At 44.1% G+C, this 18,486-nt stretch overlaps 1 protein-coding gene and 1 long non-coding RNA gene across 4 annotated transcripts in view; both read right to left on the bottom strand.

Annotated features, from left to right (window-relative positions):
- The window catches only part of ADCY9 (adenylate cyclase 9), a 193,110-nt gene that overhangs the window by 140,826 nt on the left and 33,798 nt on the right, over positions 1-18,486 (bottom strand). The gene's annotated exons all lie outside the window — the stretch shown is intronic.
- On the bottom strand, positions 4,031-17,298 carry LOC122455967. Its single transcript, XR_006274513.1, has 4 exons — positions 17,287-17,298; positions 10,707-10,711; positions 6,770-6,776; positions 4,031-4,181 (listed from the first exon to the last, which is right to left on the bottom strand). It is a non-coding gene; the product is annotated as an uncharacterized LOC122455967 (long non-coding RNA).

An 18,486-nucleotide genomic window follows, 5' to 3' on the forward strand; every position in this document is an offset into this window, starting at 1 on the left:
TCTCTACAAAGGCTGCGTTGTCTCTGGCCCGCTGGATGATGCATAATGGGATGTAAAGGTATGTATTGAGGACCATGTCACTACTCTGCATATTTCCTGGGTGGGAACGTGTGCCAGGAACAGTGCTGAAGAAGCCTGCGCCCTGGTGGAGTGCGCTTTGAGCAGAGGGACAGGCACCTCTGCTAGGTTGTAGTGCTCTCGGATGCAGGACGTGATCCATGATGAAATTCATTGAGAGGAGACTGGAAGACTTTTTATCCTGTCTGTCACGGCCATGAACAGTTGAATGGACTTCTGGAACAGTTTCGTTCTTTCAATGTAAAAGGCAAACGCTCTGTGGACGTCCAATGAGTGAAGCCTCTGCTCCCTGCTACTTAAGGGTGGCTTAGGATAGAACACTGGGAGGAAGATGTCCTGGTTGATGTGAAATTGGGAGACAACCTTCAGGAAGAAGCTGGATGTGTCCTGAGCTGAATCTTGTCCTTATAGAATACCGTGTAAGGAGGCTCTGATGTCAGGGCCTTGAGCTCAGACACCCTCCTGGGTGAGGTTATCGCTACCAGAAATACCACCTTGTATGAGAGGTAGAGTAGGAAGCAAGTCACCAGCAGTTCGAATGGCAGCCCCATCAGTTTGGAAAGGACCAGATTATGGTCCCACACCAGGACCATTTGTTGGACATGTGGAATAGCCTGTGAAGACCTTTCAGGAAATGGCTAATCACAGGGTTGGCAAAGACCGAGCGGCCTTCTGCACCTGGATGGAAGGCAGAAATGGCAGCCAAGTGAACCTTTATTGAGGACATGGACAGCCCCTGCTGCTTAAGAGGGAGTCCAGTATGAGTGGTATAGAGGCGAGCATCAGAGACAGACAGTATTGCGCCCACCAGATAGAAAATCTCTCCCATTTGGCCAGATAGGTAGCCCTGGTGGAAGGTTTCCTACCGCCAAGGACAACTTGGCTAACCAGGTCCGAGCAGGAGAGCTCCCTCAGGTTCAGCCATGGAGCTTCCACACCATGAGGTTCAAAGACTCGAGGTTCAGGTGCTGGAGACGGCCATGATCCTGAGTTATTAAGTCCGGGAAGAATGGCAAGGTGTCTGGGGCTTCCACAGACATCTCCAGGGGAGATGTTGGCAGGGCCAGGCTGGAGCTATCAATATCACTGAAGCTTCTTTCCTCCATATCTTGAGGAGCACCTTGTGAATGAGAGGGATGGGTGGGAACGCACAAAGGAGATGGCATCCCCATGGGAGGAGGAACACGTCCGCGATGGAGCCTGGACTGTAATTCAGGAAGGAGCAAAATTGCATCGCATGACAAACAGGTCTATCTGGGGAAAGCCCCAAGTTTGCGACATCTGGGTGTAGGAACTACTCATGTCTGTGGAATGAGCTGTTGAGATAGTCCGCCAACTTGTTCTGTAATCCAGGGAGGTACGATGCTTGCAGGTGTATCAAATGCTCTACACAAAAGTCCCACAGCCTGAGGGCTTCCTGATACAGGGGAGAGGACTAGCCCCATCTGTGAATATAAAACATTGCCATGGTGTTGTCTGTCATAACTGATACACATCTCCCTGCCAAGCGAGCTCGGAAAGTCTGGCATGCTAGACGGATCGCTCTCAGCTCTCTGACTTTATTGTGGAGCGCGAGTTCCACCTGAGACCAGAGGCCTTGCTTCCTGAGGTCTCTCAGATATACTCCCCAGCCCAAGGCTGACGCATACGTCACTAGTGAGAGGGATGGCTGAGGACTGGTGAAGGGGACCTCTGCACACACTACCTGCAGGTCAAGCCACCACAGGAGGGAGTCAAGAACTGGGCGAGGCAGAGTCACAACCCTGTCCAAACTGTCACGAACTGGCCGATCAATCGTGGCTAGCCACGATTGGAATGGCCGGAATCTGAGCCAGGCGTGTTGCACCACATAGGTATAAGAAGCCACTTGTCCCAGGAGTTTCGGGCAATTACTTGCTGTGGTGGTGGGGAACTGCCTGAGACTTCTAATGATATCGCCCAGGGCCTGGAACCTTGCTTCCGGAAGGTATGCCCTGGCCTGTGTCGAATCCAGTACCACCCCTATAAATTCTATCCGCTGAACTGGGGACAGCGTAAATTTCCCCATGTTCAGGAGAAAGCCCAGTTCCTCAAATGTCGTTCTTATGAAGTCAACTTGTACCTCCACTTGGGCCCTTGATCAGCCATTCGTCGAGGTACAGGAACACCTGTACCTGCCACCTGTGGAGGAACACAGCCATGACTGCCATGCACTTGGTAAATACTCAAGGTGCCGCTGATGACCTGAATGGGAGGACTGTGAACTGGTAGTGGTTGTTGCTCACCACAAACCTGCTGTACCCTCCGAGGGATGGTGTGATTACATAAGAACGGCCATACTGGGTCAGACCAAAGGTTCATCCAACCCACTATCCTGTCTACCAACAGTGGCCAATACCAGGTGCCCCAGAGGGAGTGAACCTAACAGGTAATGATCTAGTGACCTCTCTTCTGCCATCCATCTCCATCCTCTGACAAACAGAGGCTAAGGAATACCATTCCTTACCCATCCTGGCTAATAGCCATTAATGGCCTAACCTCCATGAATTTATCCAGTTCTCTTTTAAACCCTGTTATAGTCCTAGCCTTCACAACCTCCTCAGGCAAGGAGTTCCACAGGTTGACTGTGAGCTGAATGAAGAACTTCCTTTTATTTGTTTTAAACCTGCAACCCGTTAATTTCATTTGGTGGCCCCTAGTTCTTATATTATGGGAACTGGTAAATAACTTTTCCTTATTCACTTTCTCCACACCACCCATGATTTTATAGACCTCTATCATATCCCCCCTTAGTCTCCTCTTTACAAAGCTGAAAAGTCCTAGCCTCTAATCTCTCTTCATATGGGACCCGTTCCAAACCCCTAATCATTTTAGTTGCCCTTTACTGAATCTTTTCTAATGCCAGTATATCTTTTTTGAGATGAGGGGACCACATCTGTATGCAGTATTCAAGATGTGGGCGTACCGTGGATTTATACAAGAGCAATAAGATATTCTCAGTCTTATTCTCTATCCCTTTTTTAATGATTCCTAACACCCCCTTTGCTTTTTTGACTCCCGCTGCACACTGCGTGGACGCCTTCAGAGAACTATCCACGATGACTCCTGAACTGGTCTTTCTGGTGACTCTTCCCTAGGCACCTTAAGCATGAAGAGTGCAGGTCAGTTTAGGCATGTACTTATCAAAGGCCTCACAAGTTTTAAAACCCAGGGACCGCAGCATACTACAGCACCAGGTACGTTTCGGGGGGGAACCCCCAAAGAAAACCTAACCACTAAATATAACTACACTACAAGTACTAAAACTAAAACTAACTAACAGCATGAAGAACTATATACAATGGACACTGAGGACGGCACTTGCCAAGTCAAGAGCTATGGGATGTTCCAGCTAGCTGGCACTGGAGGTAAGAAGGAACTGGAGACTGGCAGGGCTCTATATTGAGCACCATGAAGGCGCGACTCATGGGGGCGCCCAGGCTGACCCGATGGATGCGGCTATGGGAAAAATCTTCTGGCTGTCACGCACGTGCACATGCACACACTTGATTGGAATTGACATGAACAAGTACTCGAAGAAGAAGCAGGGGTTCTCAAACTTTATTGTACCGTGACCCCCTTCTGACAAAAAAAATTACTACACAACCCCAGGAAGGGGGACCGAAGCCTGAACCCGCCCGATCCCTGCCACTCTGGGTGGAGGGGGTCAAAGCCCCACTGTCCCAGGGGTTAGGTAGCAAAGCCAAAGCCCAAGGACTTCAGCCCCATGGAGGGGCCCTGTAATCTCAGCCCTAATGCCCAAGACTGAAGCCCTCAGACTTCAGCCCCAGAAAGTGGGGCTCAGGCTTTGGCTTCAGCCCCTGGCCCCAACAGGTCTAAACCATTCATGGCAACCCCATTAAAACAGGGTCCTGACCCAATTTGGAGTCCTGGCCCACAGTTTGAGAACTGCTGTGCTAAAGGATTGGTTGGCAGCATGGTATTTTGGGTAAGATCCAAACCTATACTAACCTGGTAACATGGCTGACCCTTTGGAGTTAGAAGGACACTTTGTATATGTGAGCAGAGTTTTCTAAATAACTTCTCATGGTACTGGGCCTAGGTGCTGATTGGGAGCCAGAGAACTGGAATGCAATAAAGGGGGCTGAGTGATTTTTTTCCTTTTTTTGCTTCTTGATAACCAGTGTGGGGATCAAACGCGGTTTGTGACTGATTGAAGAGCTTAACTTCAGCGTTGACCACCAGCTAAATTCCCTCTAAGGTGCATGGCTGTGCAGCAGCCTATCAAGAGTCATGCAGGCACTCAGGGCTGAAGCAAGGAGAGACGCCTCTCTCCTGGCACCAGTTCTGGAGCTGCCGCGGACGGAGAAAGACAGGGAGAGAAGGCTCTCCCCCAGCCCTGGAACTGCCACGGCCAGGGAGAGGTGGCTCTGCCCCAGCCCTGGAGCCGCATCCCGCACCCTGAACTGCTCATCCCCAGCCCCACCCGAGAGCCTGCACCCCAAGCTAGAGACCTCACCCCACCCTGCACTCCAATCCTCTGCCCCAGCCCTGAGCCCCCTCCCAGACCCTGAACCCCTCATCCCTGGCCCCACCTGAGAGCCTGGACCCCCAGCCAAAGCCCTCACCCCACCACCGCACTCCAACCCTCTGCCCCCCCACACCCTGAATCCCTCATCCCTGGCCCCACCCCAGAGCCTGGACCCTCAGCTGGAGCCCTCACCCCACCACCGCACTCCAACCCTCTGCCCCCTCCCACACCCTGAATCCCTCATCCCTGGCCCCACCCCAGAGCCTGGATCCTCAGCCGGAGCCCTCACCCCACCACTGCACTCCAACCCTCTGACCCAGCCCTGAGCTCCCTTGTGCACACTGAACCCCTCATCCCTGGCCCCATCCCAGAGCCCGCACACTCAGCCGGAGCCCTCACTCCTCTGCACCCCAACCCTCTGCCACAGCTCTGAGCCCCCTCCCACACTCCGAACCCTTCAGCCCCAACCCCATCACAAATCACGTCCATATTGGTGCACATAAAATTCATTCTGCACATTCATAGGAAAAATTAGAGGAACACTGATCACCAGTCTTTGGGAGATTCTGCTCTCCCTTTTGCAGCCTGCCCTGACTTTGGTATTTTCAGTGAGGTCCCCAGGCACCATGGGTCACATTTTTTGAGGACAGGGATGGTCATCACATGCTTGCATTCTGAACAGAAGAATACAGATGGGAAGTAAAGATTAAGGAAGAAGGTGATGGGGAGAAGTGACAAGGGACTGTGACGGTGCCCCCCATAAGGCTTTATGAAAATATGCTTATATATATATATATGAATGACATAACTGGAATATGTTTTATGCTACATATGCCATGTAATCTATCTATGTAAAGATTATGCTATACTGAATCTATTAATCCTATTTGTATCCATGTATCATTTTTTGTGTTCAAAGTTATGAATATTGGGTGTGTACTGGCTTGATTTTTAAGTAGCCTTTGTAAGCATTTGGTCAGCTTCTTGAGAAAGGAACATCCAAGTTAAATGCCCAATCAAAAAATATTTAACAGACAATGGATCTTGAAGATGCCAATCTATATCTGAGCTTTCCCAGGAATGTGGCTTGGCTGGTAAGAAACTCAGTCATACACAGACATGTGATTTGCCCATGTGACTCCAAAACTCCATTTTGTAGCTGGATTCTACAGGGGGGAGAAGGGGATATCCACCCACAGGAGAAAGTCTATTTAAACCTCTGGGAGACCTCTCCATTTTATCTTCAGCTGGCTAAGGAGATAGCCTCTCCACGCCCAAGGATACCTGAAAGAAACTCGAATAAAGGAAAGTAACTACAGGGGGTGCGAGTGATTGCTGGACCCAGACTAGAATGAGTCTAGTCTGTACAAGGAAGCTTACTGGGAATTCCTCTAAGGGTGAGGTTTTTATCTGTATTCAGAGTTCTTACTGTATTAGACATAGACTTGCGTTTTCTATTTTATTTTGCTTGGTAATGCACTTTGTTCTGTCTGTTACTACCTGGAACCACTTAAATCCTACTTTCTGTATTTAATAAAATCTTTTTACTTATTAATTAACCCAGTATGTATTAATACCTGGGCGGGGGGGACACACAAACAGCTGTGCATATCTCTCTCTCTCAGTGTTATAGAGGGCAAGCAATTCATGAGTTTACCTGTATAAGCTTTATACAGGGTAAAGCGGATTTATTTGGGGTTTGGACCCCATTGGGAGTTGGGCATCTGAGTGTTAAAGACAGGAACACTTCTTAAGTTGCTTTCAGTTAAGTCTGCAGCTTTGGGGCACATGGTTCAGACCCTGGTCTGTGTTGGAACAGACTGGCGTCTCTGGCTCAGCAAGACAGGGTGGTGGAGCCCCAAGCTGGCAGGGAAAGCAGGGGCAGAAGTAGTCTTGGCACTTCAGTTGGCAGTTCCCAAGGGGGTTTCTGTGATATAACCCGTCACAGGGACATCAGGAGACAGAAGGAGGTTAGATCACAAGTAGGGGTTAGAGGAGAAGAGCAGGCAAGAAACTAGAATAAGTGACAAGAGAAGAGAAAAAAAGGCAAGGCGAGTGGAAAGAGATCATTGCAGCTCTGACTGATCTCTTTGAAAAAAAATCAGGCAGGAGTCAAATTTCCAAAGCATTTAAGTCACTGAAAAGCCTAAATACAGTATCCCTCATGAGGCCACAGCACACCTGGTGACTGAGCTTTGTGACTTTGTCCTCAGCCACAACCATTTCAGATTTGGGGACAATGTATACCTTCAAGTCAGTGGCACTACTATGGGTACCCGCATGGCCCAACAGTTTGCCAACATTTTTATGGCTGACTTAGAACAACACTTCCTCAGCTCGTCCCCTAATGCCCCTCCTCTACTTACACTACATTGATGACATCTTCATCATATGGACCCACGGGAAGGATGCCCTTGAAGAATTCCAACTGCATTTCAACAATATCCATCCACCATCAACCTCAGCCTGGACCAGTCCACACAAGAGATCCACTTCCTGCACATTACTCTGGAAATAAGTGATGGTCACATAAACACCACCCTATACCAGAAACCTACTGATAGCTATACTTACCTACATGCCTCCAGCTTCCATCCAGGGCACATCACATGATCCATTGTCTATAGCCAAGCCCTAAGATACAACCAAATTTGCTCCAATCCCTCAGACAGAGACAAACACCTACAAGATCTTTATCAAGCATTATTAAAACTACAACACCCACCTGGGGAAGCGAGGAAACAAGAGCGAGTTGGGTACCCAGAAATCACCTACTACAGGACAGGCCCAACAAGGAAAACAACAGAACACCACTGGCCATCACTTACAGCCCCCAGCTAAAACTTCTCCAGCACATTATCAACGATTACAATCTATCCTGAAAAACAATCCCTCACTCTCACAGACCTTGGGAGGCAGACCAGTCCTCTTACAGACAGCCCCCCAACCTGAAGCAAATACTCACCAGCAACTACACACCATACCACAGAAACACTAACCCAGGAACCAATCCCTGTAGCAAACCCCATTGCCTGCTCTGTCCCCATATCTACTCTAGTGACACCATCAGAGGACGCAACCACACCATCAGGGGCTCATTCACCTGCATGTCTACTAATGTTATATATGCCATCATGTGCCAGCAATGCCCCTCTGCCATGTACATTGGCCAAACCAAAAACAGTCCCTACGTAAAAGAATAAATGGACACAAATTGGACATCAGGAATGGTAACATATAAAAGCCAGTAGGAGAACACTTCAATCTCCCTGGACATTCTATAATAGATTTAAAAGTAGCTATACTTGAACAAAAAAACTTCAGAAACAGACTTCAAAGAGAAACAGCAGAACTAAAATTCATTTGCAAATTTAACACCATTAATTTGGGCTTGAATAGGGACTGGGAGTGGCTGGCTCATTAGAAAAGTAGCTTTTTTTCTCCTGGAATTGACACCTCCTCATCTGTTATTGGGAGTCGATTACATCCACTCTGATCGAATTGGCTCTGTCAACACTGGTTCTCCACTTGCGAGGTAACTCCCTTCCCTTCATGTGTCATTATATAATGCCTACATCTGTAGTTTTCACTCCAGGCATCTGAAGAAGTGGTTTTTTACCCATGAAAGCTTATGCCCAAATAAATATGTTAGTCTTTAAGGTGCCACCGGACTCCTTGTTGTTTCAATGGGATTTAGACTCAAGTGACTTAAACAATTATGAAAATTTTAATCCCACATCTCTGAGTAGGAAGAGGGTCCCAGGATGGAGGGAGAGTTTTCAGGAGGCATTATAGGAGTTTTAAGGTTGTGAACAAACATCTGAAATTATGGCAAGAGTCAAAGAAGTTACATTGTTTGGCAAGGAACATGGCAGAACTGATGGAGAAGAGAACAAGTCTGAAGTGCAGGAAGTCTGTGTGGTCACGGCACTTTGCCAAAGGTGTTCAGTGGCCCTAGAGCAGGACCGGAGGAATCAGATATTGAAAACAGTCAAGGTTGAGGGTTAAGATGATGCACTTTCAGTGGAATATAGGAGAAGAAAAGTCAATAGGAATTTGACAACTGAGTCAATGGAGAAAAGAGGGGGCTCAGTAAGGCAGAGAAGTCATAGCTGTTCATGGATTGTCAGTGTGCTGCCTCAGAATACATAAGTATATATTTTAGCTTTTTTTCCTAACATAAGCATTTTTCCTGTTTCTTTGAAGACAGACAAGGTGATCTCATCTGCTCTTTCATGTATCCTGTCCTTTTAATAACCATGTTGTCACGTTTTTATTTCTCATATAAATAACCTTGACTCACAGGACAGATATATAAATAGGAATTGGAAAACTTTCCTTAGAGGATTCTCACCAGACACAAGTACCTAAAACAGTATTGCTCCTATCTCTATAATATGTTTGATGGTTATGAGGATAGACTTCCAAGTTTCTTGAAGACAGAGAAGGGGAAATTAGATGACCTTTTCAAAACAATTTTATTTCAAAGATTAATAAAGGAAATAGTTATTTTTAAATTATTTTTATTTTTTCTTGTATTTATTTCTGTTTGTGCATTTCTGTATCTATGTATTTATTTCTGCTTGAAGATTTTTCCCTTTCCCCCTTATTGTATCTGTCTTGTTTCTTTAGATTGTAAACACTTTGGAGCAGAATCTTTCTCTTACTCCTTTTTTGTACAGTGCCGACCACAATGGGAACTTAAGCCTGGTTGGGGCCTTTAGGCATAACATAATAAAAATAAAACAACACTAAAACAATAATGGTAAACAATAAGTGCTACTGCATCTCCCTGATTTTGGATACCGGATTGCTACAGAAACTATTTCTTTTATAAATGAAAGACTATGTTTTTATTATACAGTTCATTTCTAAAAACTAGGAAATGGCTTTTTTGGCCACAAAAAGTTTACTTACATTACATATTTGTTGGTCAAATAAAGAAACTAACAACATCTACACCTTTTCTTCAAAGACCAAATATGGCTACAAACATTTTCTGCATTAAAATGTACATGTTTTTCAGTATTATTTCCTAACGTGTTGATTACTAGGAGATTAGACTGTAAATGGAAGTAATTGCCTTTAGTCATTCTCTTCTTGCAGGATCTACACAGTGGTGTGTCAGCTCACACCCATGGAAGCAACTGGATGTCACAATCATTGGATTTTGAAGGAATCACTAAACTGAGGGCAGGGGAGAAGAAGAGGAAGTTACTCATCTAGTGCAGTAACGATGGTTCTTCGAGATGTGTGTCCCTATGGGTGCTCCACTATAGCTGTATGTGCTTCCCTGCGCCGCTAATCGGAGATTTTTGGTGGCAGTGTCCATTGAGCCCATGCATGTGCCCTCCCTACCTTGTGGTCTGCCTTGAGGCTATTTAGCTTTGCACAGGCGAATCCCCCTCACTTCCTTCTCTACCGCAGAGCCCTATAGAGAACTCCAAAGTAGAGGGGAGGAGGGCGGGTTGTGGAGCATCCGTAGGGGGACACATCTCGAAGAACCATCATTACTGCACAAGATGAGTAACTTCCTCTTCTTCTTTGAGTAGTGTCCCTATGGATGCTCCACTGTAGATGACTCCCAAGCAGTACCCACCACTGGAGGCTGGCACTACGGAATGGAGTCTTACTACAGACTACTGTGGAGTTGAAGATGGTGTCAGTGGCCAAATCTTCAGCGATCACATAATGTTCTGCGAAAGTATGGGTAGAGGCCCAAGTCATTGCTCTATAGATTGCTGAGATAGGGGTATCCCTATGGAATGTGACTGAGGTAGAAACTGACCTCATGGAGTGCGTATGGACTCTGGACGGAAGCAAGTTGCACCCTTGATAAGTGATTAATGCAACTAGAGACCCTTTGGATAGTCTTTGAGCCAATATCAGAGAGCTTTTGGATCTTTCTGTGGACAAAAGGAAGAGTTTACGGGATTTCCTGAAGTCCTTAGTCCTGTCCAACCAGAATGCCAATATCCTTCTAATATCCAGCATATGCACAATTGTCTCCCAGTTGTCACAATGTGGTTTTGGGAAAAAACAGGGAGATGGATCTGTTGATTCATATGGAAAGTGCAAAGAAAGTAGGGAGAAATTTGGGATATGGCATTAGAGTTACTTTGTCTTTAAAAAAAAAAAAAAGGCCGCAAATGGTGGGCGTGCCATCAGGGCCGCTATTTCTCCTATGTGCCTAGCTGAGGTGATGACAATTAGAAATGCTGTCTTCATGGATAAGATAAGAGAGAACAAGTTGCCCTTGACTCAGAGGGAATTCTAGTCAAAGCCCTGAGAACAAGCAGTAACAAGGAACTTTCTTGTTCTGTTAAGAGATCCACAGTCAGTGTTCCCCAAAGGGTGGATATATCTTGAAGCACCTCTGAATTCAGTACACATTCATTGTTGTGACAAAATTCCAACTGAGACTGTGAGCTGTCATGTTCTGTATCCCTGGTAGATAGACAGCTGAGATGAGCACATTGTGATGGGTGCACCAATTCCAAAGTTTGAGTGCTGTCTTGTAGAGGGAGGGAGATCTGGCAGCCCCTTGGCGGTTTATACAAAACATACAGGTCATATTAAGTCCATCAGGACCTTTGTATGTTGTTTTTGATGAAAGGCAGAAAATTGTCCTGACAGCCCTTACCCCCAAAAAAGTGATATGGAAGGTAATTTCTGTGGAAGGCCATTTGTCCTGAACCTTGTGGTTGTGTAGGTGAGCTCCCCAGCGTATTAGGGAAACATGTGGACCTGGGTGTTGAATGTGGATAGCGGGAGGAATGTTCTCACTTGTACTGCATCACGGTTGGTGCTGATAAAGTCCAGTCACTGTACCAGGGTTAGTATGCCACTACAATGAAGAGAACCTTGGAGAATACCCTGTGAGGAGCAGTCTGTACTGATAATGATCCTGCCCCAAAGGTAAGCAGTAGGAAATCTCCTGTATGATGGTTGTATTGAGATTTGGAAGTAGGGAATCTGTAGGTTCAGGGCTAGAAATCAATCTCCTTGCTCTAGAGCTGGTCCTAACTGCTGTGAAGTAGGGCAAGGTGACTTCTGAGTGGCATGACAGGTGTACAGATGGCAGCTGGTGTTGTAAGGTATCATTGTTCAGGCCCTCGACCAGATCATAAAAAGTGCTTATAAGAGGCAGTTTGAGAGGTCATGGACTGGGGTGCAGACTGTTCCCACTTTTGAGCCCTAGTCCTCTTACACTGGCTCATAACAGCAAATGAGATGGTGGGTATTGAGAAGATTGTGACCTGTGGTGTGGTTTAAAGGTGTAGATTCCTAAGGAGTGTAACGTGGTCCGAGAATCCTTCAGGATGTGGAGAGAAAATCTGTCTTCTCCTTCAAACTGGAAGTCTGTAGCTCTTTGGGCAATCTAGAGAGGTGTAGCCAAAAAAACCCACAAACACGGATAAGGAAGAGACGATTGCTCATTCTGTCTGAGGCCAAAGGCGGTAGAGAAGGAAGTGAGGGGGGTTCGCCTGTGCAAAGCTAAATAGCCTCAAGGCAGACCAAAAGGTAGGGAGGGCACATGCGTGGGCTCAATGACACTGCTACCAAAAATCGCCAATCAGAGGCACCGGGGTGCACATACACCTACAGTGGAGCACCCATAGGGACCTACTCGAAGAAGGAGAGAGACTTCGGGAGTGGGTGTTGCGGAAAAGGCAGCCCTTGGAATTGTAAAACTGTCAAGGTACCCAGGCTGCTCTGAAAGGTGCCTAATTAAAGATTCCTAGGAAAAGATGAAGGAGGAGGAGGATGTTTTCCTGAGGGAAGGGAGAAGGATCTGCAAGAAAAATATGAGAGTTATTACCTCACAGCCAGAGGCTGTTCCTGGGGATTATTATTGTGACATTCTGAGATGCAATTCAGACCAGTGAGAGATTGTGTCACCGCTTGTCCTGTAACCCTGTGTGCCATAAAATGCTCTGCTACTGCAGCTCCATTTTTGGATGCTCCAAGCCAGCATACAAGTATGCTCTGTGTGTCTATGTGTTGAGCAGCCCTGGTTCGGCAACTCTGACTCCAGCAGCCTGCTTGTTACACCGCAGGCACACATTGGTCTCTACCAATCATAGTTACTACTAGCCAAGTGACCCCAACACACTCCCAGTCCCGAGTTTTCCCCAAATCATCTGCCCTGAAATGTCCAGCACTCTCCTGGAACATTCAGAAGAGCAATAAGGCCCGTTGCTCCTTTAAAAAGACACAGCAACTTGTTGCTTTAACTGGAGTTAACATTCACTTCTATTCAAACATAGCATTGGGTTGATTTAGATTAGAAGTAAAAAGTTTATTAATAAAAGAGGCAGCTTTTAAGTGAATTCCAGTATAAGGGATAAAATCAGAAATGATTACCCACACATACAAGTGAAAATGCTTTCTAGTAATTTATCAAAACTACGGTCTCAGTTCAAGGTAAGATTCTGACCACATCTCCTTCTAGCAAGATGGCTGACCACCCCTTTGGTCAGGATCTCCCATAAGTCCAAAGTGCTTGGTTCCTTTGTCTTTTTAAGTGAAAGATCTTTGCCTAAGCAGGTTTCTCACCTATATTCAGTTCCCAGAGATGTCAACCCTCTTGGCTGAAGGGCCATCTTTCTCAGCTTGCAAAAGCTCTGGCCCCTTGTGTTTGTCCAGTAATAGATGTCAAGATCTTCTTCTCTCTCCTTATTTGTCCCCAGACTCAGGATGACCTCATGCTGTTCTTCCCTTCCTGTGAACTTCTCATTCCCCTGGTGACCTGTATGGAAATGGGGCTTCCATTCTTTTTGGTCACACCTGGCTTAACTTCCCTGGAAATAGTTAGATAGATGCCTTCCTTCCTGTCAGGGAGAAAACCTGTTTTTCCCTGTTTGATCACAGACTGTAAAGCAGAATATCTGAATATTCATAATTCCTCATATAGTGTTAATACATACATTTCACAACTGCATCAATCACCTGTGTCATTAGCTTTCATAAACGACTTTACTTGATATACATTTATCATACAGTAATACTGTGTACAATCAGTTAATTCAATGACTTCTCATTTGAGGTTCAGAACCCCTTCTTTATAACCCAGTAAACCACTGAAATGTATTTTCAGATAAACTTCCTTTTCTCCTTCTGGAAGAGACATGTGGTCTGGTGATTCATGCTGGTTCCGCTTCCCCTGGAAATAGATGAATCATTACCTCCTTCCCTACTTAGCTTGATGGCTTTGTTTATCTTTCACGTAAATGCACCTTCATTGTCTCTATTTGTTGATCAGGCCAGTCAGAGAAATACATATTTCTTTGTCTAAAGAAGACTGCTTATACATTGCTTGTCAAACACATTTTAAGAACATAATTCTAGCACATATTCATAACTTTCTGCGCACATCTCATACATATATCACACAAGAATATTAATGATCAGCGAGTTATTTTTCCAATGATATTGCATGCCACCTGTTGGGTATATATCATGACAACTGTGTGTTAGATGTAGTGAGTATGGCAGGCTGGACAAGAGTTGCTGACACAGAATAGTGAACCACCAATGAGGGTTACAGTTATGCAGTGCAGCATTTCTCCTGCAGACAGTTACTGAGTCCTAGAAGGGAAAAACTGCAGAATGGCTTCTAAGCCAAAGACTGAAAAATAGGACTCGCTAGTAGTAGTAGTAGTAACAGAAGTAGTACATACTAGGAAAATAAAATATAAGAAAGTATTAGTTGATATTATATAAATAACAGCCCCTCCTAATAATGATGGCAACAATTAAAGTCACAGAAGTTTATATCTACAAAATACATCATGTCAGCAGTATGGGATGACCCTGATATTATATTAATACATTCTATGAAGATTACTAAGAGAACACTAAGAAAAAGAATTTTCAAAAAAGACTAACATTCATATTTTGCAGTGAAGTTCAAAACTGCTGATATTCTGAATTTTTAATCAAAATGTTATAATTAAGGATACAATTTTGTTACGGAGGTCACAGATTTTGTGATTTTAAGAGACCTCCATGACTACTTAGGCTTCAGCCACACACCTTGGGGCAGCAGGGGACCCTGAAGCTGTCAGCCACTACATCCTGAAGTGGTCAGTCCCTCCCCCATGGAGCTTGGGCTTCAGCCTCCCTCCTTCCCCGCCCCCACCCAGTTATTTTTAGTAAAAGTCACAGACTTCCGTGAATTTTTGTTTACTGCCCGCAACCTGTCCGTGACTTTTACTAAAATCTTAACCTTAGTTATAAGTCTGGGAAGAAAACCCAAGTTTTAGAAATGTATTTTAAAAAAAAATCTCAAACTAAACCCTTTCATGCTAAGTTTCAGCTCAAACCAAATTTTAATCTAAAATATAAACTTTTCAAAACTAAGATTTCATTGTAAACACAACAGATGCTAAGCTGTACTAGTGCTACCAGATGCCATTGTAATAAACTCTTGAATGGCATAGGTGTGTTTCCTTACAATATTATTTCTACAGGGAAAAAAATTAAACATTAAGTTCAAAGGTCAGACTGAGTCAGCCTGAGCTAAACTAGCTTTAAGTGGTGCACAGCTGTTATGCAATGTCAAAGTATACTGAAAGCTTCCGTTTCACTGGTTTCATGCCCAAATGGAAGATGGCCAGTTTTGACAACTTAAATATGCTACAATAAAACTTTTGTAATACTAATAAACTCAAGAATTATGTTAAAATAACCTTTAAGATCTTACTTAAATCCACAAGGCAGGAAATTCAGAATTCTCTCATTCCAACCTTAATTTGTGCCATGTGCCCAAATGCTTCAAGACACTGAGTAAATTTATCATACTTATCTCAGACTCTTGCAACACATAGATGCTATAGTGCACACTCCAAAGAAAGTGAGAAAAGTTAACTACACTTTTTCACTGTGATGACTAAGGTGAAAAACATTAACTCATATTAAGAGGAATTACAAACAACAACAAAAGAGAACGATACACTGCTTTAATTATATGCATATTATTTTCCAGTAGCAATGGGCCTGCAGATTTGCCACTCAAATGTATGCTTTTATGGTAAATATGCGTGAGGGTGGGTGAATATGTGTGTGTGTTGTGCTGGAAGAGTTGATTTGTGAGAGGTTTGTCTTGTGCTGAGAGATTTGTGTGGATCTGGGAAAGTGGCAAATGAGGGGTGGGTAATGCCATGAAGGATTGTGTGTGTTTGGGATTATTGTGTGCGTTGGTTGTGTTGTGTGGGTAATTTTGAAGAACTGTGACAGTTAAACCACTATGGTAATCCCTCTACAATCTGTACAATCTCCCTTATACTCCGAAAAAACTGTTGCATGCAAATCACTGTAGAATAAGGGTGGTGGTGATTGATTGAGTTATCTCTGATATCACAATGGTCTAGGACTCTTTGCATGGCATAAATACATACCTTGCTGTCATACTGGGGTTAATCTATAAAGTCAAAATGGCTATGAATTTAAAAACTGGATGGTAACAGACCGCAAATCACAGTGATGATTGAACCTGGAGATATTGTGAAAAAGAGCTCTAGTTTAAACCATGCTTGTGTTTCCATCGTTTCACACTGACTCAACATTCTAGGCTTCAGAATGACATACGAGTGACAATCCTGGAATCTTATTATACAGATGTTATGGGAAAAGCCTTCTTATTACAAATGTATATGAAACATCATTAAAACTCAAGGAGTACTGGCCCTAATAGGATTTTAAATGGAATCAGAATGGCTTTTCCAATGAGCCACTTCCATGAACTTTGGCAATTTCCATTTCTCAGGAATCAGACACCACTTGAGGCAGGCCAAGACTCAGAGTATCCCTAGATCAGAGTATGGACTGAATGGTATGATTCAAAAATCTCTCTGTGCCCAGTTCTCTGTGGGTCATTGGCACAGGAGACTGTAACAGATCAAAACTTATCAGAGTGACTAGTCTTTTAAAGCAGTCTGAGATACAGTACAGCCTTGCTAATTAACACTTAGAACAATTTGCTGATTATTTGATTGACAGTAGCTCAAACTATAATAACTGGCTTATTTATGAAATATTAACTTAGCTTTAAAAAAATATGGTGTACAATCAACAAGCAATGTTGCACACTAAGAGAACACTGGAAATTCTTACACAGTAATTATTGCACTATAGCTACTTTTTATAATGTAATATCTTAACAATAATGTGTTTTGAAACTTTTAGCTTACATAATATGCCAACAAAATGCAAAGTAGCATGTTTTAAAGAGAAACTTCTGCAAGCCCAAAAAATGAATCAAAACCAATGAGGGAAGGGGTGGATGCAAAAGGTATGTAATAAGTTAACACATAGTTAAATCAATCTTTGTAATTGAAGTGAGGAAAAAAGAAAAAAAACCCAGGCTAGAGACCTTAAAAACTAGAGTCAATTTTAACTGCAAAATACCTAATTCTGGAAAGAAAGATGTTTGTGACTGTTTCCTGTATTCATCACAATAAAAAGTCTAGCCTATTTTTTTCCTCCACCCTTACCTCTAGATTTCAAGTTGCTACACTGTGGCCATTTATGAGCTGGCACAACAAATTACTTCCCCTCCCCTAGGCTTCTGAAAAACTAACAATGTGAGTTAGTATAAGTAAATGTTTACTTTTTTAATCTGTACAGCATCATAAGGCTGCACCAACAAGCCATGGGTTATTTTTCCCAGCAAGTAAATGGGTTTGGGCAGCTACAGTTTTGCCAAAAAAATTGTTTCCTTTTATGGACCACAATGTCAATGAGAGTGGAGATTGGAGGAGAGTGCAGAAACAATCGACGTTGCATATTAAGGCATGGCTAGTCTCTCGGGCAAAAACTAAACCATCTTCACATAGCAATCTTGATGTATTCTTTGCTGTTACTAAAAAAAAAATCAAAATAGATTCTTCATAAACAATAAATCAGGTAATGACCTCATCCCGAAGTAATCTTAAAGCATGAAACAGATGCACCAAATAGGTGATATATTAGCTTACGAAGTTCTCCTGTTTAAACCCTATCACTCCAGAGCCAGTCAGAGTTGAAGCAACACCAGTTAACTTGGTATAACTTTCTGCGCTGTGCTCAGTCGATCAGAAACATCAATGGAAACAGATAGCACTGGAGAGTGAGAAGCAGAGAGGGTCACTGTAAATACAGTCTCTGCATATCAACCAGAGAGTGACTACAATTCTCTAAGAGTCACAAATCTGAATTCATAGTATTATGGATTGCTACTCAAATTTGAAAAACATAGATAAGGGGAAAATATATTGTTTTATCCATGTTAAAAAATTCTTGCAATCCTTTCATTAAGAAAGTCTGGCACCTTCATGCTTTGGAGCAGGGTGTCAGAGAATGAGCTGTGCCACAGTCAGCCTCCCAGCAACACAATGGACACAGCTGATCCTGCACTCCCTGATTTGTGGGGGAGCAGAGTTAGATACTACTTGACCAAGCAACAGCCATGGCTTGCTGACTGCTCAACATTTTCCATGTCCATAACTGCATTAGGTCCCACTTCCTGCCTAGCCTGTTCTTGTACCTGCTTCAGTTCCTGCCCTTCTCCATGCTCGACACCCTGGCTCTGCTACCTGACCATATGTTCAGCTCACCCATTAGCTCTGGCTTTCAGCTTCTGATCTCTGGTTCTGACCCTCAGCTCTGCTCTCGATTATACTCCCGGGTATCCTGTGGTTCTGATTCTTTATTCTAGCTCGGCTCTGCTCTAATCTCCACGCCTCGTCACCTCCATGGCTCTGACCATTAGACCCAATCCACTCTCCTGGAGACTTCCAGTCCCTCGCTGGGACAGCTTGAAGAATTCATCAGAGCCATGGCAATTGTTTTCAATGACCTGAATTGAACCCCCTCTGCCAAGAGTGTACTTCAGAACCTATGGTAGGGCACTAGAC

This window comes from Dermochelys coriacea, chromosome 10, assembly GCF_009764565.3.
Source record: "Dermochelys coriacea isolate rDerCor1 chromosome 10, rDerCor1.pri.v4, whole genome shotgun sequence".
In the NCBI taxonomy this organism is placed as follows: Eukaryota; Metazoa; Chordata; order Testudines; family Dermochelyidae; genus Dermochelys; species Dermochelys coriacea.